Source organism: Pinus tabuliformis, chromosome 7, assembly GCF_031772625.1.
Source record: "Pinus tabuliformis cultivar Carrire ecotype Pingquan chromosome 7, CPIR1, whole genome shotgun sequence".
In the NCBI taxonomy this organism is placed as follows: Eukaryota; Viridiplantae; Streptophyta; class Pinopsida; order Pinales; family Pinaceae; genus Pinus; species Pinus tabuliformis.
Genome location: NC_142293.1, coordinates 1,317,099,069 through 1,317,125,295, shown reverse-complemented (window position 1 = coordinate 1,317,125,295; position 26,227 = coordinate 1,317,099,069).

Sequence of the window (26,227 nt, the reverse complement as noted above, 5' to 3'; positions counted from 1 at the left end):
CAAGGGATTATTAATATTATAAACCCAACAATCCAAATTTCTAATAGACTAATATTATAAAATAAAACAAAATGATTAATAAACTCTATGAGTAAATATTTCAAACCAAAAAGATTAAATTATAAACTCAAGGAATTATTAATATTATAATCCCAAAGCACCAATAAACTCAATGGTTTAATACTATACACTCAAGGAATTAGTAAACACAAGAGAATACAATTATAAATCTAGGGAATCAACAAATCCAAAGGATCAATATTATAAACAAAATGGATTAATAAACCCTAGCAATTAATTAAACACAAGGGATGAATAAGCACATGTAATTGTAAATATTATAAACCGAAGTGGCTAATAAACCTAAGAGTTTAATATTATAAACCCAATCAATTAGTAAACCCAAGCTATAGATATTATAGACATAAATTATCAACAAACCCAAGGAATCAATATTAAAAACACACCAGATTAATAAAGGGTAGGAATTAACATTTTAAACCCAAGGGATTAACAAACTCATGAGATTATTAATATTATATACCTAGCTGATTATTAAACTCAAGGGATAAATATTATAAACCTAATGGATCAACAAACCTAAGGAATCAATATCAAAAACCCAAGTGATTAATAAACCCTAGGAATTAATATTTTTAACTCAAGGGATTAATAAACTCACGGGATTATTAATTTTATAAACCCAAGGGAATAATAAACTAAAGTGTTTAATATTATAAACACAAAGGACTAATAAACCCAAGGGTTTAAACCTAAGGGATCAATATTAAAAACCCAAGGGATTAATAAGCCCTAGGAATTAATATGTTCAACTCAAGAGATTAATAAACCCAAGAGATTTTCAATATCATAAACTCAAGAAATTAAATTATAAAACAAACAGATTATTAATATTATAAACCCAAGGGATTAAATTATAAACCTCGAGGATTATTAATATTATAAATTGAAGAGATTAAATTATAAACCAAAGGAATTATTAATATTATAAAACCAATGGATTAAATAATAAAGCCAAGCAATTATTAACATTATAAACTGAATGGACTAATAAACCCAAATATTTAAAGCTAAGCGATCAATATTAAAAAAATGGATTAATAAACCATAGGAATTAATATTTTTAATTCAATGGATTAATAAAACCAAGGGATTATTAATATTATAAACCCTAGGAATTACTATTGTTAACTCAAGATATTAATAAGCCCAAGGGATTAAATTATAAACCCAAAGAATTATTAATATTATAAACCCAAGGCACTAATGCACCCAAGGGTTAAATATTATAAACTCTAAGAATTAGTAAACCCAAGGGATAAATATTATAAACCTAAGGGATCAATATTAAAAATTCAGAGGATTGATAAACCCAAGGGATTATTAATATTATAAACCCAAGGAATTAAATTATAAACCCAAGGATTAATTAATATTATAAACCCTAGGAATTAGTAAATCCAATGGATAAATATTATAAACCTAAGGGATAACTAGTATAAAAGTAAGGGATAAATATACATAGGGGATAAATATTTTAAACCTAAGGGATTAATAAACCCTAGAAATTAATATTTGCAAACTAAATATTAATATTAAAAATATTAATACGAATTAATATTAATAAACCCTGGGAATTAAGAAACTCAAGGGATTAATAAACCCTATGAATTAGTAAACCCAAGGGATAAATATTATAAAACTAAGGGATAAATATTATAAACTTAAGGGATAAATATAAATAAGGGATAAATATTTTAATCCCAAGGGATCACTATTAAAAACAAGGGATTAATAAACCCAAGAAAGTATTAATATTATAAACCCAAAGGACTAATAAACCCAACATTTAAATATTATAAACCCTAGGAATTAGTAAACCAAAGGGATAAATATTATAAACTTAAGGAATAAATAATATATAAACCTAATGGATAAATATACATAGGGAATAAATATTTTAAACCTAAGGGATCAACAAACCCAATGGATCAATATTAAAAACTCAAGGGATTAATAAACCCTAGAAATTGATATCTTTAACTCAAGGGATTAATAAAACCAAGGGATTAAATTATAGTCCCAATGAATTATTAATATTATAAACCCAAGGGAATAATAAACCCAAGGGACTTATAAACCCAAGGGGTTAATATTATAAATCCTAGAAATTAGTAAACCCAAGGGAAAAATATTATAAACCTAAGGGATCAATATACATAAGGGATAAATATTTTAATCCTAAGGGATCAACAAACCCAATAGATCACCATAAAATACTCAACAACCCAGGGATTATTAAAATTATAAACCCAAGGAATTAAATTATAAACCCAAAGAATTATTAATATTAAAACTCAAGGGACTAAAAAATCCAACGGTTTAATATTATAAAACCTAGGAATTAGTAAATCCAAGTGATTAATATTATAAACTTAAGGTATAAATATACATAAGGGATAAATATTTCAAACCTAAGGGATCAATATTCAAAACTCAAGGGATTAATAAACCCAAGTGATTATTAATATTATAAACAAAAGGGATTAGATTATAAACCCAAGAAATTATTAATATTATAATCCCAAGGGACTAATAAACTCAAGGGTTTAATATTATAAACCCAGGATTTAGCAAACCCAAGGGATAAATATTATTAACCTAAGGGATCAACAAACTTCGGATATCAATATTAAAAACACAAGAGATTAATAAAGCCTAGGAATTAATATTTTAAACCCAAAGGATTGATAAACCCACATGATTATTAATATTATAAACCTAGGGGATTAATATTACCAACCCAAAGAATGAGAAAACTCAAGGGATTAATGTTATAAACCACAAGGTATATAAACCCGAGGGAATAATATTAAACCCAAGGGATTGCTATTATAAACCCAACATATATAAACACTAAGATAAATATTATAAACCCTAAAATAAACATGGTTGACCATGTTCCATTTTCATATTGAGATAACCTTTGTCACAATGAGATGTTCCATCATGGTTGACTTTCGTATTGACAAATCTTTGTGACAATGTGATTAAATTATAACCCGAAGAAATTATAAATATTATAAATCTAAGGGACTAATTAACCTAAGGGTTTAATATTATAAACTCAATAATTTAGTAAACCCAAGAGATAAGTATTATAAACCCAAAGGATAAATAATATAAATCTAATGGATAAATAATATAAACCTAAGGGATAAGTATTTTAAACCTATGGGATCGATAATCCCAATGGATCAATATTAGTAACTCAAAGGATTAATAAACTTAATTGATTATTAATATTATAAACCCAAGGGATTAAATTATAAACCCAACGGATAAATATCATAAACCCAAGGGATAAATATCATAAACCTAAGGGATATATATACATAAGGGATAAATATTTTAAACCTAAGGGACCAACAAACCCAATGGATCAATGCTAAAAACTCAAAGGATTAATAAACCCTAGGAATTAATATTTTTAACTCAAGGGATTAATAAACACAAGGGATTAAATTATAAACCGAGGGAATTATTAATATCATTTTTTTTTGTTGAAGCAAGAGCCCAACCTTCTATTTCATTAATTCAAAAGATAGATTACAAAGTGTACACATACCTATCATTAAAGATCGCAAGAGAACAGGTACTCCTGACTAGGACAAGGAACCACCCACTTCCTCACGGAAGCACCCAACTCAAGGAAAGGACAGAAGGACCACAACAATTCGGTCAAAACACCACCCGGAGCTGACCAGCATTAGCAATCAAACAAAAAGGAACGAGAGGACAAGATGCGCCCACAGAAAACTGAGTGATGGCCCGACGGGCCCCACTAAACAATGCAGACAATCCCAACCGTCCATCCTGGTTGCCCGATCCGACGGCCAGGAGCAATATCGCTGCTCCGAACCCAACCATACTTTATCGCGCGATGAAGGGCGGTTTCCATAACTGCCACCCTGCTACGTGTCTTGCACTCTATGGGATCGCTCTCAAATTTAGAAAACCACTAACCACTTAGTAGCCGTGCGATCACCGGAAACCCGCTTATCGCCAGGACAACTAACCCGGAAGCGGGATGAGGACGCCTATTGCTGTACCCCATTAAATTCCCATTCTGCCAACTCGTACCATGAACCCTGAAGCTGTTCCCGAGTTTATTAAGGAGATATAGCCGCCAAGTGCCAACCGAAAACCTGGGAAACCCGATCCAGCTGATCCGGGAGAAGAAGAATCTGAACCTGACGCTCCGCCTCTCTAGTACATCCTGCTGGGCTGAGCTGGTACCCCCTGTCAACATCAAATCGTGGAATTCAACCCCGCCCGAAATCGAAAAACCTCTCTGTCCTCCGCCGCTTGATCTTCGCAGATAGCCTTTAGACGACTTGGAGGAATTTCATGCCACTCTTTAGCCATACCACCTTCTTCCCTGCTCGCACCTTGATTGGCCAGTAAGTTAGCCAGTTTATTGGCATTACGTCGAATGTGGTTGAAACTTATGGTTCGAAGGCCCTGTAGATACAGTTGGATTCTTTGATAAACCTAGATAAGTTTCCAATGATGCGAGACTCTTTTCGGCCTGGACCCACTGCTGATTCTTTTCACTGCATTGATGGTTATCTCAGAGTCTGCTTCCACAATGATATTTGAGCGCTGATTCTGTGATAGAAACTCTAGACATTGCTCCAGCGCCATCACTTCCGCCATGTTATTAGTAGCTCTACCTAAATGGTAGTGGAAGATAAATATAATATTTCCCTCATCATCCCTTAAAGCTCCTCCATAACCAGCAGTTCCCGGATTGCCTTTGGAGGCACCATCAATGTTGTATTTCAGAAAACCTTTCGGTGGGGGTTGCCAGTAGTCCTTCTCTGTTACCATGATATCATCCTTTCTGTTTCTACCTTGAGGAGTTATCCCTTGCAATCCCAGTTGCCTGAGAATTCTCTGCTCTTCATCTGAGGGGGGATTCGAGGGAATATTCTTAATAGTAGAACTAACTGTCTCTCTGATCTGTTTCAAAATAAGATCAAGAAGTTGTTGTGCTGCAGATTTACCATTCTTAAAAATTCTTTTATTTCTTTCTTTCCAAACATTCCAGATAATAAAGCAGGGTGTGAGGGCCCAGGCCAAATTTATGATTTCATTCTCCTTGAAGTTTTTTCTCCAGTGGTTTAGGGTATTTGTGATACTTCCTCTGTCCCTATCTGAATGCTAGAAAATTGAAGAGAACGAATCCCACAGCCAGGTAGTATAAGAGCAGCTATTGAGAATATGTTCCATTGTCTCCTCTTGCTCCTCACAGAGCTGGAATCTCGAGGGCCCCATAATTCCCCTTCTCCTAATATTGTCCCAAGTCAATATTTTCTTGTGATGAACCAGCCACATAAAAATCTTGATCTTCATCCAACCTTGCTGCCTCCAAAGATGCGTCCATGTCTTGTCTGGAACCCTATAATTCATCCCAAGTAGAAAACCTTTAGCTTCCTTGAGATTAAAGGCTCCTTGCTTATTGTTACCCCATCTCAATTGATCCTGCCCTTCTATTTTTAAGATCATCCTTTGCTTGAGCAAGTCCCCTAGAGCCTGTGCTTTGCCTTTTAGGGGGCTGTCCTCTCCGCATTCAATGTTTCTCCAGCTTCTCCATTTTTCAGGGGTTTGCGCAAGATCCCAAAACTCCCTAAATCTGATTAACCCTTGGGCATCTGTTTCCTACTTGAGGCTTACAGAGAATTGGCATCTGTTTCCTGCTTGAGGCTTACAAAATTCTCTATAAGCAGTATTGGTTCCTGTTGCCATTTGTCCTCCCAAAAAAGAGCAAGATCTCCTTCTCTAATTTCCCAAAAACTATTCTTTTGAACTAGAATTCTGTTCTCCCAGGCTCTGTTCCATATGTAAGAGCCTTTTATAGTTCCAGACAATCTTATGAGATCATTATTGTGCCACGAGCTGGCATACTTCTCTTTCCATATCCTGGCCCACTGAGCTTTTGGCTCCTTCACCCATCTCCACCAGAGTTTGGCTCCTAGAGCTCTACTAAGAATCTCTTGATCGTCCAGGCCTAGGCCCCCCTGACTTTTGGGTTTGCAAATATTTTCCCATGAGACCAGGGCCCATTTCTTTCTAGTTTCCTCCTTTCCCCAAAGGAAGTCTCTTTGTATGTCTCTGATTTTCTCTAAGACACCTTTTGGAGCTGGGAGAGCTGATAACATAAAAATAGGGATGGATTGAAGAACAGCCTTTGTCAGAACTAACCTGCCAGCCAGGTTCAAGGCATGGAAGGTCCACTTATTTACTCTATCTTGCATCTTATTAAGAATCGTTTCCCAAATACTCTTATGCATGGGTCTGGCAGTAAGAGGAATTCCTAAATATTTAGAGGGGAGGGAATCACGTTGAAATCCAAGAATTCTTGAGATATTTCTTTGAATAGCAATGTTAGTGCTAAAGAAGAAGATTTTTGATTTAGAGAGGTTGACTTCCATACTTGTAGCCAGGGCAAAATCTTTAAGAATTTGTTTGAAGGCCAAAGCCTCTTTGACTGTTGGAACACCTTGCAGTAATGTATCATCAACAAATTGTTGATGTGTAAGCACGGAACTATTCTCTGAAATTTGAAGACCCCTAATCTTACCCATATCTTTGGCCTGCTTAATGGATCTCCCAAGCCCTTCCATCATAAGAATAAAGAGGAAGGCTGAAAGAGGGTCTCCCTGCCTGAGGCCTCTAGAAGGATTGAAGATTTCTGAGGGGGATCCATTGACTAGAATGGAAAAGCTGGAGGAGGACACCAGCGCCATAACCCATCTTACCCAGTTGTGGTCGAACCCAAAGGCATAGAGAACCTTCTTGATATAATTCCAATTCACCTTGTCATATGCTTTGGCAATGTCCAATTGCATGAGCATCCCCGCTTGTTTTTTGTTGATTAGCGTGTGCACCACTTCATGTGCTTGAATAATGTTGTCTAGAATCTGTCTTCCCTCCACAAAACCTGATTTTTCTTCAGACACTAGCGAGGGGAGGAGAGGTTTGAGTCTATTAGCCACTACTTTAGATATTATCTTGTAAACCACATTACATAAGGCAATAGGTCTGTACTTGTCTGCAGATTGAGCAGTATCCTGTTTAGGAATAAGTGAAATAAAGGAGGTGTTGAGAGCTTTCAGGATAGTTTTGCTTCTCCTGGAATCCTCAACCACATTCACTATGTCCTCTTTGACAATATGCCAACATGCTTTAAAAAAATCCACATTGAAACCATCTGGGCCTGGAGCTTTTCCATTCTGCATATCTTTGAGAACCTCGCTGACCTCTTCTTCCTCAACTGGTCTATTGAGGTTAAAATTGTCCTCTCTAGACACCAGTTTGGGAATATGCCCTGTGATTCCCCTGATGGATTGCTCCCTGTCAGGGGTGTTTTCCCGAGTGATGTTCTAGAAATGTTGGACAAGCACAGCTTGAATATCTTTATGAGTGGTCTGAATTTCTCCTCCCTCATCTTTAATCATGGAGATTCTGTTGTGAGCTCTGTTAGCTATTGTGGATCTGTGAAAAAATCTAGTGTTCCATTCTCCTTCCTTGAGCCATTAAATTCTGGATTTTTGTCTCCAAAATATTTCCTCTTGTTTGCATAAATTTTCCCAAACTCGTTGGTATTTATCCGCCTGCTCACTTTTAGCTTTATCAAATCCATATTTTATCAGATCCTTGTTTAGTTCTATAATTTTGATTTCCACCGATTGTTTTTCCTCAAAAATGTTACCAAAATATTTCCTTTTCCATTCCTTTAGTCTAAACTTAATGTGCTTAAGTATTTTATGAAGAAGAAACATCTTAGATCCTTGTATTTGCAAGTCTTCAGCCCACCATTTTTCGATGTTACTGATGAAATCTGGGTGGGAGAGCCAGATGTTTTCGAATCTGAAGGGTCTATTCCTGGGAGAGTCTATACCCTTGATTTCCAACTGAATCGGCCAGTGATCTGATCCTCCAAAAGGAAGCACTCTGGCTGTTATTTCACTATTTAGAAACATTAATTCCTCCGATAGCATGAACCTATCTAACTTCGACGCTACCTGCGCCTCACCTCCTCTTTTGTTATTCCATGTAAAAAGGCCATTGCTTGAATCTGACTCGACCAAATTCATATTGTCTATAAAATATTGAAACGCTAAGGAGTCATTGTTGAGCACTCTAGTACCTCCTTTCTTTTCTGAGAGAGATTTGATCATGTTAAAATCTCCTCCCAAGATCCAAGGCATTCCAATCTGTCTGCTCCTAAGGTCTCTAAGGGCTTCTAACTATTTTAGTTTATCCTCTAATTTTTGAGGACCGTAAACATTTGTTACTAGGAATGTTTCTGAAACCCCAATAGGTTGAATGACCGCTGATAGATAATTTCTTGATGCCTCTAGATCCAAAATGCTGATCCTTTGGGGATTCCAAAGAGTAAGAATACCCCCCGCTGTGTTCTCCGCTTTAACCTCTAGAAACTCGTATCTTATGAGCCATTTGCTGTGTATGAGTCTTATTTTTTGAATAGAACATTTTGCTTCCTGGATGAAAATCATGTCCGGAATGTCTTGTTTCATTATAGAACTAAGCAGTCTTTGTTTTCTTTTACTTCCTAAACCTCTGATATTCCAAGATGTAAATTTCATATTTAAAGATTTGTAAAGGAGTAACTAGTTAGGTCTTTCATCTTACCCGAATCTATCATTAGCTTCCCCATTCCATCAAGAGTTCCTTCTACTTTTTCCGGCCTCTCTTTTTGCCAACATTTCGAGGAGCTAGTCCCGGGGATGGTTTCATTGTTTTAACTCCTACGTTTTCTAGCTTGTCAATGATTATTCATGTTTCTGACCCTCTTCCCAGAGTCTTCCATAAAAACAGCTGTGGTATTCTGTTGCAATTCTCTTGGGGTAGTGAATCTATCCCTCCCGTTGTTCCCTTCATCAAGAACCCTTCCAGATCTAAGTGTTACTTTTCTAGAATTTCTTATAGTTCATGGTCTTCCATATCTGTTTCACTTGGAGTCATTTCCATATCCATTTCGGCTTCAGTCTCACTATTCATAGTTTCTTTCCTGTTACAAATCTCTTGTGCTATGTTGTAGTTCTCCCCCTTCTCTTGTTCCTTAGGTCCTTCCTCCATTGCTTGGTCTACACTTGTCATTTCTTCCTTTTCTTCCAGCACTTGAAACCTGTTTGGGTTGATCTTTTGCCGCTTGCTGCATTGTTTCCTTGAGACCTTTCTGCCTCCTTTTCCTTTACTTACCACTTTCTTAAATTTTTCAGTATCCTTCACAGTATTAGGTTCTCCTTTATTGTCTTCTTTACTAAGAGGATAGTCTCTAATCAGGTGACCATGTTCGTGGCATCTATGACATCTGAACAAGATATGCTCATAATCCACCATTTGGACCCGTTCCCCATCAAAAACTTCCAAGATTAATTCATCCAAGAGAGTGCCTGATAGATCCATTTCAACGCAAATCCTAGCCTAAGAAGTATATTTCCCCCTTGTTGTGGCTTCTGAAGCTTTCACAAAATGACCTAGCTTTTTTCCAATGGCGGCAACCGACCCATGTTGCCAATAATCGAAAGGTAGGGAGTAAAGCCTTGCCCATACTGGTACCAAGGTGAATGTCTCCCTTTCTGGAACAAATTTCATCTTCCACGGCCTCATATAGAGGCCTGCTGCTGCAAAAAAGTAGGGTCCTCCTTCAAATATTTTGTCTTTATCTTCAATGTTAGTAAATACCACGGTAAAAAAACCCTTTGACCCCAGATGGAGTTCAATACTACCTTTGGGTTTCCAGTGGTATTTAATCCATGTCTGTAATGCCTTTTTAGAGGGCCATATTCCCATGAATTTGCAGATTATGGCATAAGTCCCCATGTGTTCCCTGTGCTCCTGCAGAGCAGGATCATTCAACACTACTCTCGGAGTAATCTCCATTTTGGGTCTGCACGGTCCCTTTTGGAATTTGTCCCTTGTTCCTTGGCTTTTGTCTTCTTCCTCTTTGTCCTTTGCGCTACTGTTTTCCTTAGACCTGGCCCCGTCTGACTCCTTTTCATTATTTTTTCCCCTTCCTCACCAGAACCTTTGACTTTGCCCAGTGGTGACTTGCCTCTGCCGGCAGTTGCTTCCTTGTAGGAGGGAGTGGAGCTCCCTCCTCTGCTACGCTCCATTGGGAACAACCTTCGAGCCCCTCTGTAACCCTATCTTCTCGCCGTCGCAGTTCAGGATCGGCAATCGGGAATTATTAATATTATAAACCCAAGGGTTTAATATTATAAACCCTAGGAATTAGTAAACCAAAGGGATAAATATTATAAACTTAAGGGATAAATATTATAAACCCGAAGGGATAAATATTATAAACTTAAGGGATAAATATTTTAAACCTAAGAGATCAACAAACTCAATGGATCATTATTAAAAACTCAAGGGATTAATAAAGCCAAGAGATTGTTAATATTATAAACCCAAGGGATTAAATTATAAACCCAAGGAATTAATAATATTATAAACCCAAGGGTTTAATATTATAAACCCTAGGAATTAGTAAACCCAAGGGATATATATCATAAACCTAAAGGCTAAATATTTTAAACCTAAGGGGTGAACAAACCGAAGGGATCAATTTAAAAAACTCAAGGGATTAATAAACCCAAGTGATTATTTATAATCACAAGAGATTAAATCATAAACCCAATAAATTATTAATATTATAAACCAAAGAGTTTAATATTATAAACTCAAGGATTTAGTAAACGCAACGGATAAATATTATAAACCTAAGGGATAAATATTATAAACCCAACGGATAAATATTCTAAACCTAAGGAATCAACAAACCAAGGAGATCAATATTAAAAATGCAAGGGACTAATAAATCCTATGAATCAATATATTAAATGTCAAGGTATATAAAATCAATGGAATAATATTAAACCCAAGGGATTAATATTATAACCCAACATATATAAACCATAAGATAAATATTACAAACCCTAAAATAAACATGGTTGACCATGGTCCATTTTCATATTGAGACAACTTTTGTCACAATGCACCGTTCCATGATGGTTGATTTTCATATTAGCAAATCTTTGTGACAATGTTATTAAATTATAAACAGAAAAAATTATAAATATTATAAACCTAAGGGACTCATAAACCCGAGGGTTTAATAATATAAACCTAAGAATTTAGTAAACCCAAGGAATAAATATTATAAACCTAAGGAATAAATAATATAAACCTAAGGGATAAATATGCATAAGAGATAAATATTTTAAACCTAATGGATCAACAATCCCAAGGGATCAACATTAACAACTCAAAGGATTAATAAACCTAAGGGGTTATTAATATTATGAACCTAAGGAATTAAATTATAAATCCAATGAATTATTAATATTATAAACCCAAGGTACTAATAAACCAAATGATTTAATATTATAACCCTAAGAATTAGTAAACCCAAGGGATAAATATCATAAACTTAAGGGATATATATACATAAGGAATAAATATTTTCAACGTAACGGACTAACAAACACAATGGATCAATATTAAAAACTTAAAGGATTAATAAACCCTAGGAATTAATATTTTTAACTCAAGGGATTAAATTATAAACCCATCGAATTATTAATATTATAAACCCAAGGGTTTAATATTATAAACCCTAGGCATGAGTAAACTAAAGGGATAAATATTATAAACCTAAGGGATAAATATTATAGAGTTAAGGGATAAATATTTCAAAACTAATAGAGCAACAAACCCAATGGACGAATATTAAAACTCAAGGGATTAATAAACTGAGAGGATTGTCAATATTATAAACTGAAGGGATTAATTTATAAACCCTAGGAAATAGTAAACCCAAGGGATATATAACATATACTGAAGGGGCCCACGGGGCTTTGGATTGACGGTGAATGGGTGCACTGTTAAGGCACTCCTTGCGATAGGTCACTGGTTCAAATCCCCGTGGGTGCGTAGGTTAGTCTTACAAAGAAAAAAAAAACATATACTGAAGGGATAAATATTATAAACATAAGGTAACAACAAACCGAGAGGATAAATATTAAAAATGCAAACGACTAATAAGTCCTAGGAATCAATAATTTAAACACCAAGGTATATAAACCCAAGGGAATAATATTAAACCCAAGGGATTAATATTATAAACCCAACATATATAAATGTTAAGATAAATATTACAAACCCTAAAATAAACATGGTTGACGATGGTCCATTTTCATATTGAGACAATCTTTGTCACAATGTGACATTCCACCATGGTTGATTTTCATATTCACAAAACTTTGTCGCAGTGTGATTAAATTATAAATCCAAGAAATTATTAGTATTATAAACACAAGGGATTAATAAACCTAAGGGTTTAATACTATAAACCCTAGGAATTAGTAAACCCAAGGGATAAATATCATAAACCCAATGGATAAATATACCTAAGGGATAAATATTTTAAACCTAAGGGATCAACAAACCCAAGAGATCAATATTAAAAACTCAAGGGATTAATAAACCCAAATGATTATTAATATTATAAACACACGCGATTAACTTATAAACCCAAGAAATTATTAATATTATAAAGTCAAGGGACTAATAAACACAAGGGTTTAATATTATAAACCCAAGGGTTTAATATTATAAACTCAAGCATTTAGTAAGCGCAAGGGATAAATATTATAAAACTAAGGGATACATATTATAAATCCAATGGATAAATATTATAAACCTAAGGGATCAACAAACTTAGGGGATCAATATTAAAAACGCCGCGGACTAATAAATCCTAGGAACCAATATTTTAAACGCTAAGGTATATAAACCCAAGGGAATAATATTAAATCGAAGGGATTAATATTATAAACCCAACATATATAAACGCGAAGATAAATATTACAAACCCTAAAATAAAGATAGTTGACCATGATCAATTTTCATATTGAGACAACCTTTGTCACAATGTGATGTTCCACCATGGTTGTTTTTAATATTGACAAATCTTTGTCATAATGTAATTAAATTATAAACCCAATAAATTATTAATCTTATAAATCCAAGTGACTAATAAACCCAAGCATTTAATATTATAAACCCAAAGATTTAGTAAACCCAAGCGATCATCAAACCTAAGCGATCAACAAATCCAAGGGCTCAATATTAAAAACCCAAGGGATTAGTAAACCCTAAGAATTAATATTTTGACTCAAGGGATTATTACTATTATAAGCCCAAAAGATTAAAGTATAAACCCAAAAAACTAACTTATTTTCATTATTTATATTGATATTTATTAGTATTAATGTTACATAATAATTAATAGTGTTAGTTGTTGTTATTATTATTATTATTATATTATTTTTAAATCTAACTTAAACTTTACTATAAATTCAATATCGTAACAATATACACATTAAACCTAATTTAAATTTTCATGCTAGATCCATAACCTGTTGTTTTGAATAGATTAGATTATTATATTAATTAAAAATTTAATATTATGTAAATAATAAAATTTAATTATTAATAATTTTATATTAGCAATATTATTCACATTATTAATATTTTTAATCAATAATTTTAATTATAGTGTTAAAGTGATTTAATTTTTTAAATTTTATTAATATTTATATTATTACTTATTAGAAAAATAAATATTATTATTCCTATTTATCAATATTAATGTTAAAATAACATCCAGAGCCGCATACTATAGCAGTGCAGATGGCCTGGGAACCGAAGGTAAATGCATGCATCAATGCACACAAATCTATATTACTACTATTATCCTATTAATTTGTGTACAAGGGATGATATATGTATCTATTAATGTGACTGTAGGTGGAGCGTGTGGATATGGGTTTTGTCACAAAAATCAGAATGGAGATGATGTAGTTGTCTTCTCTCAATTATACAGAAATGGCATCGGATGCGGTGCCTGCTACAAGGTAACCATCATCATCAAAACTATTTCATAACTTGCTACTACAAATTCTACCATAATTATCCACTTTCATCACCTGATTTTTCAATCTTAAGTTTATGGATGAATTTCAATTTTAGTGTGACAGATTCATATTGATGAAAATTATAGGTAAGATGTACCAATAAATATCTCATAGATTACGGGCAAGGCGACCAAACTGATTTCATCGTGAGCCTTCATGCCTACTCTCAGTTTGCGCGCAGAGGGAAAGCTAACCAACTGATCATATCGTTGGGGGCGTGGACATTGAGTATAAACGGTACATAGAATTGGAATTAGTAGATTAATAACGTATATAAACACACACACAGTAGAATTCACCGAATTTGATGACTTGTTTTCAGGATACCTTGCCAATACGAGGGCTACAATCTCATGTTTAAGATCGATAGCAGTAGCAACTTTCCAGAGTGTTTGGCATTGCTATTTTTGTATCAGGTAAGCCAAAAAGACGTTCTGGCTATTCAAGGTAGACAGGTAGTTATTTACATAATAATCAACTTATTTCTCTTTGCATTCCTACTTATCTATGGTAATTAAATTAGTCCTCCCAATTAAAAAGAAAATTCATGGTGATGAGCACAACAATCAGATATATTTATTTATTTCTCAATTCGAAAAAAGCATAATTTTATATTGATATCAGAATAATGAGATGTACATATGTCGTCTAATGTTTGAACATAAGTCTTGCTAGCAATGTTGGAATATACAAATCACCTTTGTGATGATAATTTCTGCAGTACAAGGGGAGAAGTCCATATACAACAAGTAAAACCTTTTAGAAAAAAAAAATAAAAATAAAAAAATATTCAAGAAACATATTTGAATTGGCAGACGTAAGAGGGTAGCTGTAGATACAAACGCCCTACATCAAAAAATAACAAGATAGTGCATATATTCACTGATATATTATGTGGGAAAAAACTCGATATGAAAATAGATAGAACCGATGCCACATCGGACAGTAAAAAGATGCCAACATGATATGAGGATTTTGTAATAATAAAAATGACAACACCATCTAACGAGGAAGAGACAGAGTTCAACATGGATTTGTCGAGTCCATCCTCGTAGAGGACACTGTTTATGCCCTGTGGCTAGGCATCCATGTACAAACAGAACAACAGTCTTTCATTAGTGCCGCAAAAAGCTATATTTGACGTTTAATAACCCATAATCAATACGTCATCGACAAAGAAACCATGTGAGATGTTGATATTATTGCCTATCTTGAGAGCTTGAAATTGATCTCGTTCGACAGCCTTTGAGATGTGCAAGCTGAGACCGTCCATAGCAAGAATGAATAACAAAGGCGAAAGCAAGCATCCTTGTGTGAGACCTCGCTCAGCCCAGAAAAATTTAGAAGGATACCTGTTTATGATCACCGAATAATCAACATTGATAACACATGCCATAATCCAGTCCACACACTTTGATTGTAGACCTATTTTAAAAAGGACAAGCTTGAGGTATCCCCAATCAAGACTATCAAAATATTTTTTCAGATCAACCCGTAGAATAGCAACATTAAATTTTTTTGTATGGATAGAATGCAGACATTCCTGTGCATTTGCAACCGCGTCATGAATTTGACGACCTTTCAAAAAACCATGTTGTTGTGGGGATATATGGCAAGAGAGAGTGTCCCTCAGACGACCTGCTATGGTTTTGGAGATAATCTTATAGGTAAGATTGCATAGTGAGATAGGCTTGTAGTCATCAAAACAGTTTGGAGGATTGCGCTTCGAGATGAGAGCAATGTAGGTCAACTTGATGCGGTGGTGTACATACCCAGTTATTCTATATTCCTCCACCATATGAATGAGATCCTGTTTGAAAAGATCAAAAAAATGTGTGAACAACTCCACGGTCCACCCATCTAGTCTAGGACTTTTGTCCCCTTTAAAAGATTTAAGGATGTAGAGAAGTTCATCTTCTGAGATGCATCTGTAAAGATCCTCATTCGAGTCCTGGTCAAACATAATCATGGGATGTTCGATCCCCCAGATGAGGTCTTTTGCCACAATGTTGTCATTCCTTTCATAAGTTGTTTTGAAATGTAAGGTGGCAACTTTTGAGATATCAGCTTGTGAGTGGATATATGCCCCCGCATCATCCGAAATTCCCCAAATAGAGTTTATATTATGCCTATGGTTTGAAAATCGATGGAAAAATTTGGTGTTTTTGTCTCCCTCCTTGATCCAGATAACCCAGCTATTCAGGCACCAAGAGGCTTCTTCAATATCTAAGACACGATCTCTTTTAATCTCTAGTTCTCGAATGTGAATTCAGATGGAAGCAAGAAGGTTGTTGGAGGCCATAAGTGGGAGAAGGGTATCCTTTTCACTTTGAATATCCCTGATTTCTCTTTTCATAGATATATTTTTATTTTTCTGCCAAGATATCACCACCCCATGGAGAGACTATAGTTTATCAAGGATATGATCCATGGGTGAGGAACCAGTAACACTCCCACAGTTCCAAGATTCCCAAACCAGAGTGTTGAAATCCAAATCTTCTAACCAAATTCTGTTAAATTTGAAAGGCATTCCAGGACGCACTAGAGGCTTCTTTCAAGCCACAGTAATAGGCCTGTGGTTGGATAAGAAATTATTGATGATGTTTTTCTGTACCTCCCCCAGATGGTCAATCAAATTTTCATGAATTAAAAAGTGATCCAGTCTCTTGGTGAAATACGCTGCAACTTCCTGCCCATTGTCCCAAGTAGGGACCATAACCTCCGGACAAATGTCTACAAATTGTATGTAAGAAGGGCATCCCTAAACATTCCCGCTAGTGGATCAAGTCTTTTGGTTCGACCCCAAGTTTCCTCCAAGGCGATAGTACAACTCAAATCTCCCACGATGATGAGGGAGGTAAGTTGCATAATCCCGGAGGAGAAAAGACGATCCCAGAAAATGGCCTGTTCCTTGTAAGGAGCATATGTATTTAGAATATGTATGCATCCTTCCAAGCCCTGGATGTGACCCTCAAGTAGAATTCCCGCGAAACAACTGTAAGCTTTGAGATAGACCCATATAGGGTCCCAGATTGCCACAAAACCACCAAAGAGCCCAACAGCCGTGGTGGCGGATATGTGCCAATTTGGGAACATTTTCCTGAAATATAATATAACATGCGGGACATAGTGCATAGATTCTTGTAGAAAAATGATAGAAGGACGAAGAGAGACAAAAATACTCTTGAGGGATCGAAATTTCGAGGCAGCCCCCAATCCCTGTATATTCAGGGAAAGGATGAATGTCATGGGGATGCCATCTTGAGTTGCTGTGCTCTAAGGCCCCATGAGGGGGTGATGTCAGTAATAGGAACATCAACCAAAAAACTGTCCATGGGGGAGGTGAAGGGGTTTGGTTTAGGTCTAGGTCATCCCCTAAAATGTCTGCTCCCGCGGTTTTGAGTGCGTCTGACAGTAATGTTACAAGCTGATGTAGGACTGATGTGGGCAGTGGGTGATCCATCAAGTTTGTGGATGGTGAGAGTACGTAAGTCCATGGATTTCCTATTGAGTAGAAAATCCAGGTCACTACTGATAGATTTTGTAGGAGAGTTTAGTGGTGAGTTAGGTGGGGTGGTGCTGGTCCTTGGCCCTTTACCCCTGTTTTCAAATAATGAAGGTGAAAAGGATGGAACGTACAGAATATGTGAGGTGGAAGGAAGGCCAAGCATCAGGTGGGGTAGCAGAATGTCCAGATGGGGAGGAGTGGCAAATTGAGTGGATTTTCAGGGTTGATTAGCAGGGCTAGATTGATCTTGAGAGTCCGTCTTCAAGGATTATAATGGGGACGACGAAACCATAATAGGCGAAGATCCATTTAAGGAAGAGTTTAGAGTATAAGAGTGATGCGGAAAAGTATTACGTGGAATACCTGCATGTTGCCTTCGGGAAGGGATAGCCTTCTAAAAGTTTGGTGAAGGACCGCTTCCACCATCACGACCCGTTGCATGACTGATGATGGGTTTGCCATGTAGTAGACTGCCCACCCTACAAGGGCATTGTGCCAACAGATGCCCAGTATGGTGGTAGTGTGAGCACCGAAAAGGAACTCGCCAAAAGTCTAATCCCTGAGACAAATGTGTATCCCCCTAGAATAAATGCCTACCATGATATTCTTTCTCAATTAGGATCTAGGCCACCCTTTTGTCCTGTGCACCCAAACAACAAGGGTCCATGTACACAAATTTGCCTATATCATTTCCAATGTCCATCAAGACTTGTTTCATCCAGAGTTCAATGGGAAGGCTGGGAAGTTTCACCCAAATGAGCTTATTCTGGGGTGTATTGTGGAGTGAATTATACCCAATGTACCAGTGGTGCAACGTGAGGAAGCTCTTTTCGTTAATCCATGACAGCAATTTAATTTTTTCTAAGTCCTCGTAACTTAGAAAATGGAAATTGTACCATCTCTTCAGAAGCGGAACAATAGTCGTCATGTAACCCATCATGGTTTTCCATTTTTCCCCACCCAATATCTCATATCTGAGTCACTAATATCAACAAAATACCATAGGCCAACTAAAGGTCTCTTCTGTAGACTTGTAATTATGTTAACAAGCACAACATTATCCAAAGAAAGAGTGGGTAGCGGGGAGGACGTTTTAATAGAACGTTGTTTGTTTTTAGAACGACGTCGCCATGTAGCATGTTCGTCACCATACGAAGCGTGGGATGCATGGATACCATGTGGTGGACTAGCCTCTCCCAAGATATTATGCCACATATCCAGTGAGCGTGGGCCACACCATATGCCCGAGTCGACAGTGTGCTGAAGTAGCGACTTAGCATCCATCGTGGCCTAGATAAAGGCCTCGTTGGCAGATGACTTAGAGAGATGGCCCACCATCTAGTGGAGGGTTGAAGGGACTCAATAGAATATTGTAAAAGGGCATGTGACAACAATTAATGTAAGGAAATCTAGTAGATGGGTAGCAATGATATAGGATGAGAATAGTCATGAATGAGGAAGGCCTCTGGAAGCGGAAAGAATGTCAACCGAGGGAGAAGACTCGTGTGCAAAATAAACCACAAACAACCCGCATAGTAGAGCGCTGTCAGTATAGCGTCCAAAAATGGATAAAAGTCTGAAGTTGACACAAGGGAATTAACGTGTTGTAAGAAACCGGTAACCGATGCAACCAGAGCGAATGGGAATATGTCCAGCCAATATTTGGGGAGATATGGAGGTGATCTCAAAGCCAACTATTTTCCACGGATTAGAGCAACATGCCAGAGAAAGGGTACACTGGAAGAAAGGAGACAAAATCCGGTACCGGGAGAGAAGAATCCAACCAAGAACCAAAGCTGAAGGCAAATGTGAGGTTAGCGGGGATCTAGCTATAGCAGCAGCGGTAGCAACCCAAGCAAGAAAACCAGATATTACAAATTTTAAAACCAAAATTCTTGCAAGGTCTGGAGATGAAACATAAAGATGGCCAACGAGCTCTGATAAGAGCAAGGAAGCTAAGTAGCAATCTCGGTCTATCTATAGCGAGGGTCCTAAACCAAGAGTTGGAAGAGGATTCAAAGATGGAAGGCATATGGCCTTCACAAAACACATATATAAAGAGAGTGCGACAAAGTGCAGAGTAAAATTATAAACTTTAAGACCATAAATTAAAATCAAATGTTCAGAACAAGGTATAACAGAGGCTGAGAAAGGAAAAAATGTATTTAATGGCATTAATTTGTAACCTGCCCAGAAAAATAATGATATCTTGGGGAAAATAATATACCTGTTATAACATCCAAAGCCAGTTTGTGCCTGTATCCCCTTACGACAATTCCACAAGAACCCACATGAGAGAACCATTGTACATGCAGAACAAATTGAAGTGGCACCTTGGCAAGATAACCATGTAATACTATATTCACCATCTAATTAGGTGACAAAAGACGGGAGTCAATCCTCGCAGAGGACACTGATAAGCCCAGTGGCCAAGCCTCTCAAGAACCAAATACCCATGCGTTATGTACCAAAAATGCCCTTCGGAAGCTCATTTGTCAATACTGAGCACGAGAAACATCAATATGTATGAATAGAGGTAGCCATTAAAAACTTTGTTTGGTTCAATAGACAATTAATTTCCTCGTACTGTGAGTAGATTGTGAATAGTCAAACCATCCTCCTTCAACTGCGATGCTAATATGATCTGTTGGCGCGTGCTTTCCAGCATCAACGGAACTCTCATAATAACTTAGAAACTCTGCCTTACCATTAGCCTTCACTTGCTGGTGCTCCTTTGAATCTGAAGGGCAGCATCCAGGAGGACTTGGAGCATTGTGTGGTCATTGAGGTGAAGCTGGAAGGCACTCAGAAACTCGTCGTGCCGCCCACGCCCCAACGGAGCAATTTTGATTAGCCTGGTCGCAGATCTAATGATGTTATACAATACATAGTTACCAAATTCGGCCGAATCAGGCTGAAGAATTCGAAAATTCGGCAATTTAGTCTAATTCAGCCATTAAGAATATTGAACCGTTGAAACTTAATTCTCCCTAGTGGTCGATGGATCCAGTTAGACAATACTGAAGATAGAAAGGGCAAGGATGTTATTGACGGTTTTTTTCTGCAATACAGGTGTGATTAATGATTAAAAAATTCATAGTTCCCCTTCCATCAAAGTTACTTTGATGTGTTAGTAATTTTGATGTGTTATTAATTTTTACATTGTTTGTTTATGTTTTTTTAATTTTTATATTAAAAATAAAAAATTTCATTAAAAGTAAGTATAAAAACGAAATAAATAGTTGCCATATTAAATTTTCATTTTCACAGTAATTTTATTTATTAATTTATTTCTTATTTCTTATTTTCACAATAAAATATTTTTTTTTGGCTTATTTGTTTAAATTTTAATCTCTTCCATATAATACTTTAACTAGCGAGTAATGAGATTGGAACTATTTATTCATAATAAAATTGGTTGTAATTTAGTTTTTTGCTTTTAAGAAATTTGTAGGAAAATATATTATATGGTTTCTAAATCTTTTAAACAATTAGGAAAACAACTAGTTCTAATTCGATGATTCTTGATAGTTCTAATTTAATGATTTTTATCTATATTTTATTCAGTTAGTAATTAAGAAATTGTCTAAATATTTATCATTAAAAATTACAGCATTAGTGACTATATTTTGGTTGACCCAACCATCAATGGTTGTCTATGAATTTAATTAATATAGCTAACATGATCAATGTCCATCCTAAAACGCATCCTTAGCAAACAATCAATATTATAGACCATTGATCGCCATACCAAAATCACCACATAAAGAGTTAATTGGTAACCATTATCTCTAATAATGTCATTCTAACCAATAGGTGAAATAACTTATCCAATCAAAGAATAGTCATTTTATAGAATGGATAAAAAACAAAATTAAATATATCATAACGATCAACTAGAATTTGAAAGGAGAGGCTTATTCCATTGATTTGAATTATAATCTAGTGCATGCATCATAACCTAGCCTTCATCAATGTGTAATGTGGAATATCATTATAGAATAGTTTTTAAATCCAACGCATTCAATGATTTAACATTTAAACTTTATTTAACCACTATCTAAACAATATTTATTGAATTATTTAATATAATAAAACCATATATAAAATTCACTTGAAGTTGGAAATATTAAGTCAAAACCATGTATTTGTTGGAGTACTTCAAGCTCCCTTAGTCAAGAACTAGGTGATATTTGTCTCACATTTGGCTAGGTAGACCCAATTTTCCACCACTCTCTTAACATATATTTTAATTTAACTATATTTAAACTAAGTTAATTTAAACATATTTTAATAGAACACCACACATCCGTTTTTCCCATGAGAGCGTTTCCAGAAGAGGTAGTTGTACCTTTTGTCAAAAAAATAAATTTTCCATTCAAATCTATATAAATAATAGATTAAAATGAACAAATATGATAATAAAGTTTATAAAGAAAGCCATCTACAAATGTAGTTCTTATTATCTTTGCCCAGCCAAAGATAATGCAATCATGAATTATCTTTTTATTGTAATTGTAATTTTTATTAATATATATTTATTTGTTTTTATTGCTTTTACTCTAATTTAACTATATTTAAACTAAACGAAAGTAGCTATAGCTACTTTGTAGCCCTTATTCAAATGTGGGAGTTGGTTCATGTCTTTCAAAATTCAATAATTAAACTAAGTGGCAGGGAATGCTAGCTATGCGGCCTTGTTTAATATAATTTATCATTATAATTATAATTTTCAATTTAATCTTTTAAATTTTGTTAATAATTATGATACTTATAACATAACATTATATGCTTATGATCTCAGGTTTATGTTCATGATATTAAATTTAATAAATTTTATTATTAAATAGATGATATTATATTTATAACCAAAAAAAAATATTGTTTTAATAAAATAAAAGTGGTTTAAAATTTATATAATATTTCTCTCTTTTAATAAATTATGTTATCTTAAATTTTACTTGAGACTGGGACTTGAGCCGTTGAAATTTTTACTCTATTGAAATAAAAAAATACGATGAAATCTTTATAATTTTCAAAGGAAAATCAAAATATATCATTCTAAAGTCTCTTTGAGGCTTACAATTGCTACTTTTATCTATCGTGTCCAAGTTTTATTGTTAAGTTGAATATTCTATTTTCATGAAGTTTTATTGTTAAGTTGAATATTCTATTTTCATGGAATTAAAAATCTGGTGAAATTTCTGTATTTGTTAGAACTCAATAAAATAAAAATATGAATGATTGTACAGTGGATGATTAGAAGCAAATATTTTCTTTCTATATTTGATAATAACGTATTTTATTAAACCTTAAGGCGTTTCTGTTTGAAAACAATTTTCCTAACTGCTACTGTGTACTAATCCGTATCGCGGACTGAAATATTGAATGATTGAAAAATTTTGGACCATCAAATGAATAATTAATGAAAATACTAATAATTGAAACACTTAATAAACCCTTTAAACAAATAATAATTAAATAGTTTCTTGATACCATCAATCAAATAAATTACAGCAAAAGGAAATAAAAACCATTTCAATGTACATGTTCTTGGCCAAGCTATGAAGTCCACCATTTCACGTCAACTGACGAAGCTTTGAATTCGGATGGTCATTTGGTCATTGCATTGCAGGCCATGATGAGTGTGGTCATAAGTTAAGGTTTTAACAACTATGTGTTCAAAGTCCCTCGTGTGTTGGATCATGCAGCCACGAAATACTCAACCTGGGATTAGTTTCTTAAATTATGAAATGCCTACACATATTAAAATGAACTATTGTGGATTGTTTATGAGCGTTCACTATCTATGAACTATTGTGGATTGTTTGAGAGCGTTCACTATCTGTGGCATATGTCTCACCAAATTATTAAAAATCATTTTTGAAATCAAAAGCATTTCTTAGAAGTGGTCGTATATGATTAAAAAAAATTAAGCTAAATTTTATTCACTTATGGAGGTTGTTACATGAACGACTGGTATAGAATTAAAGAATTCTAAAGGCTTCTGTGACATTAATTTCTGTTTAAAAGATTTTAAGTTAAATGTTACTCACCTATGGAGGTTGGTACAAGAACGGCTGGTATAGAATTAAAGGCTGCTATGACATTAATTGCTGAGACAAAAATTATTTGATAGTGGTCTTATTTCTGGATTATTTAGCCCTGAATTCATGGTTCATTTTTTTTTTGTGGGTTTCAAGCCTGCAAGTGATTTTCGCTGTGGGTTGGGAAAATATGGTGCAGATATCATATGGGAGTCGTTTAATGAGGCTGAGGAATTGCTCAGATGGTTAAAAGTGGCCGGAATCTAGGCAAAAAAATTCAAAAAATCTTGTATAGACAGTGTTTGAATCATGATTTTGATGGTGGAAATAGATTCAGCACCATCAAAAACCTCTAGAACACCTAAAATTTTGAAGTTTAACAACTGTAACTTGGATTTACAAAAATCCTTGCCCTGTTTTCTCTAAATATTACCTAAATTTCCATAACTATCCTAACAACTCCTCTCGTTAGACTACGCGCATCATATGTACCACTGGAGACATGGCGTGTGTTGATGCTTCCTCCTATGTTTGGTGGGACCCATACTATCCTACACACAGAGTTAACTCTATAATGGCGGACAACGTATTGTCACGAAAGCGTGCAATCCAAAAAACCTCCATGATTTAGCAATGTGATAGACCTTGCATGTAATGCATAAAATTGATGTTTTAGTTCATTTGAGTTCGTTAAATGTTGCAATGTGTCATGGGGCAGTGATTTTGATTATAATTGTGCCAGAAATGGTTTTATTCCTGGATTATTTAGGCGTGAATCCATGGGTTCATTTTTGTTTCTTTATTTTTGTAGATTTCAAGACTGCAAGTGATTTTTGCATGTAACAAATGGGTATCATTGCTTCTATTACCAATGATAATCCTACTCTATTGTTATGTGTGCATGATGAGGAGAGGCTCCAAATTTAGGATGGGGATTTTCTTTCTTCTCTGAAGTTAAAAGGTATGAGTGAGCCCAATGATGGCAAACCAAGAAAAATGATGAATGTTACCCTATTCTTTCCACCTGCAAGAAGACACCACCAACTGTATCAACAATATCCATATATATCATTCCTAATTGTTATAGCTCCAGTCTATAAAGTTTAAATTTCAAAACAAAATTGTATAATTTTTTTACTTCTTTCTTCTATGCTACTCTTTCCTATGATATTGTCGTACGGTATTTCCTTTGCAACATATGGTACAATTGCTAGTTTAGATGTATTGAAACGATTCTATCTATTAGATGCTTTGAATGTTATTTCGACATATTTTTCTTTCTAAATTTGTTTGAAATTTTGTGGGGATTTGTTTCAAGATTGATTTTTGTGAATTCTACAAAATTTAAATGTCTTAATTTTTTTAGAGTACTAAATTCATATATATAGTTAAAACCTGATTCAACATCACTTCACTGGGAGAGTGGGGTGTTTTTTCCAGTCATAAGGGGAAAATGTCTCAATTATGATATACATTTATCATTCTGGCTAATTCATGGATATTATTTGCTGCAATGCATCCCAGAAAGCCTTATGCTCATCATTGATGCCCGATTCGACAACCTATGCATCTAGATGAATGGAGCACGACCCACAAAGGCCCCATGTTCCATTAGTACTCTGGAATGCAGGTGGTGATGCAACAAACAAAGTTTTGAAGTGACGGAAAATGCAACTTTTAGGCTAGGGTTATTAAATATCAAAATGATGTGAAGATCAATTGCTAGTTGAGCCAATTAGGGGGACCAGGAGTTCCTATGCATTGGTAATGGAGGTTTACATTTAGTGTTCTTATATTTTACCATGGTTGGTCTGTGGATGACAGTTGGCAATGTACTAAGGTGACAAGTTTTAGTGTTTCTGATATTGGTATTGGTTTTTTGGTTTTGTTTCGGGGTGATTGTTTGTGCTACATTCTTTATTGTTCCTCCTACATTATTTAGGCTATAATCATATATTTACTCAACTTTTGTATACTTCTACCTTCGCATCACTATCCAAAGCCTATCTAGTTTTGGTTGGGGTATGCTTTCAAATATCTTTGGGTTTGGGATACTCCTCTATAGTCCATATTGACTATCCTTATGTTCATCGCGTCGAAGATCTTCCACATTCTAGTTCTCTTTATCATTTCCATCTACATTTTATACTGTATCATTTGTGACCAGCTGACATTCTGTAGACATAGACCACATGCCTTGGTGGACTGATATTCTACAACTTATTTGTCCCATATCAATTCGAGAACAAGATTCCTACTTTGATACCACTCACTTCTCCATCCTTTGGCACAAATGGGTTGATTCATTCATTATATCCAAACCATGTTAGGGTTGTGGCGTTCGATGTTGTAATCATTCATGGACCTGCATAGGATGCGAATGTTGTTGTTGTTGTGCTTGATTCCCATGATCCAGAAGCGCACACACTAGGATTACTTCGACTGCATTGGCACTGGTTATTCCGAAAATCATTATTTCACTGGATAATTTGTTTTCCGACGTAATTCAAATTTTATGTCCTGATTGTCAGTATCGGTTGGGGTGATATTTTTCACTTGTACTTGTCTATTGGGGG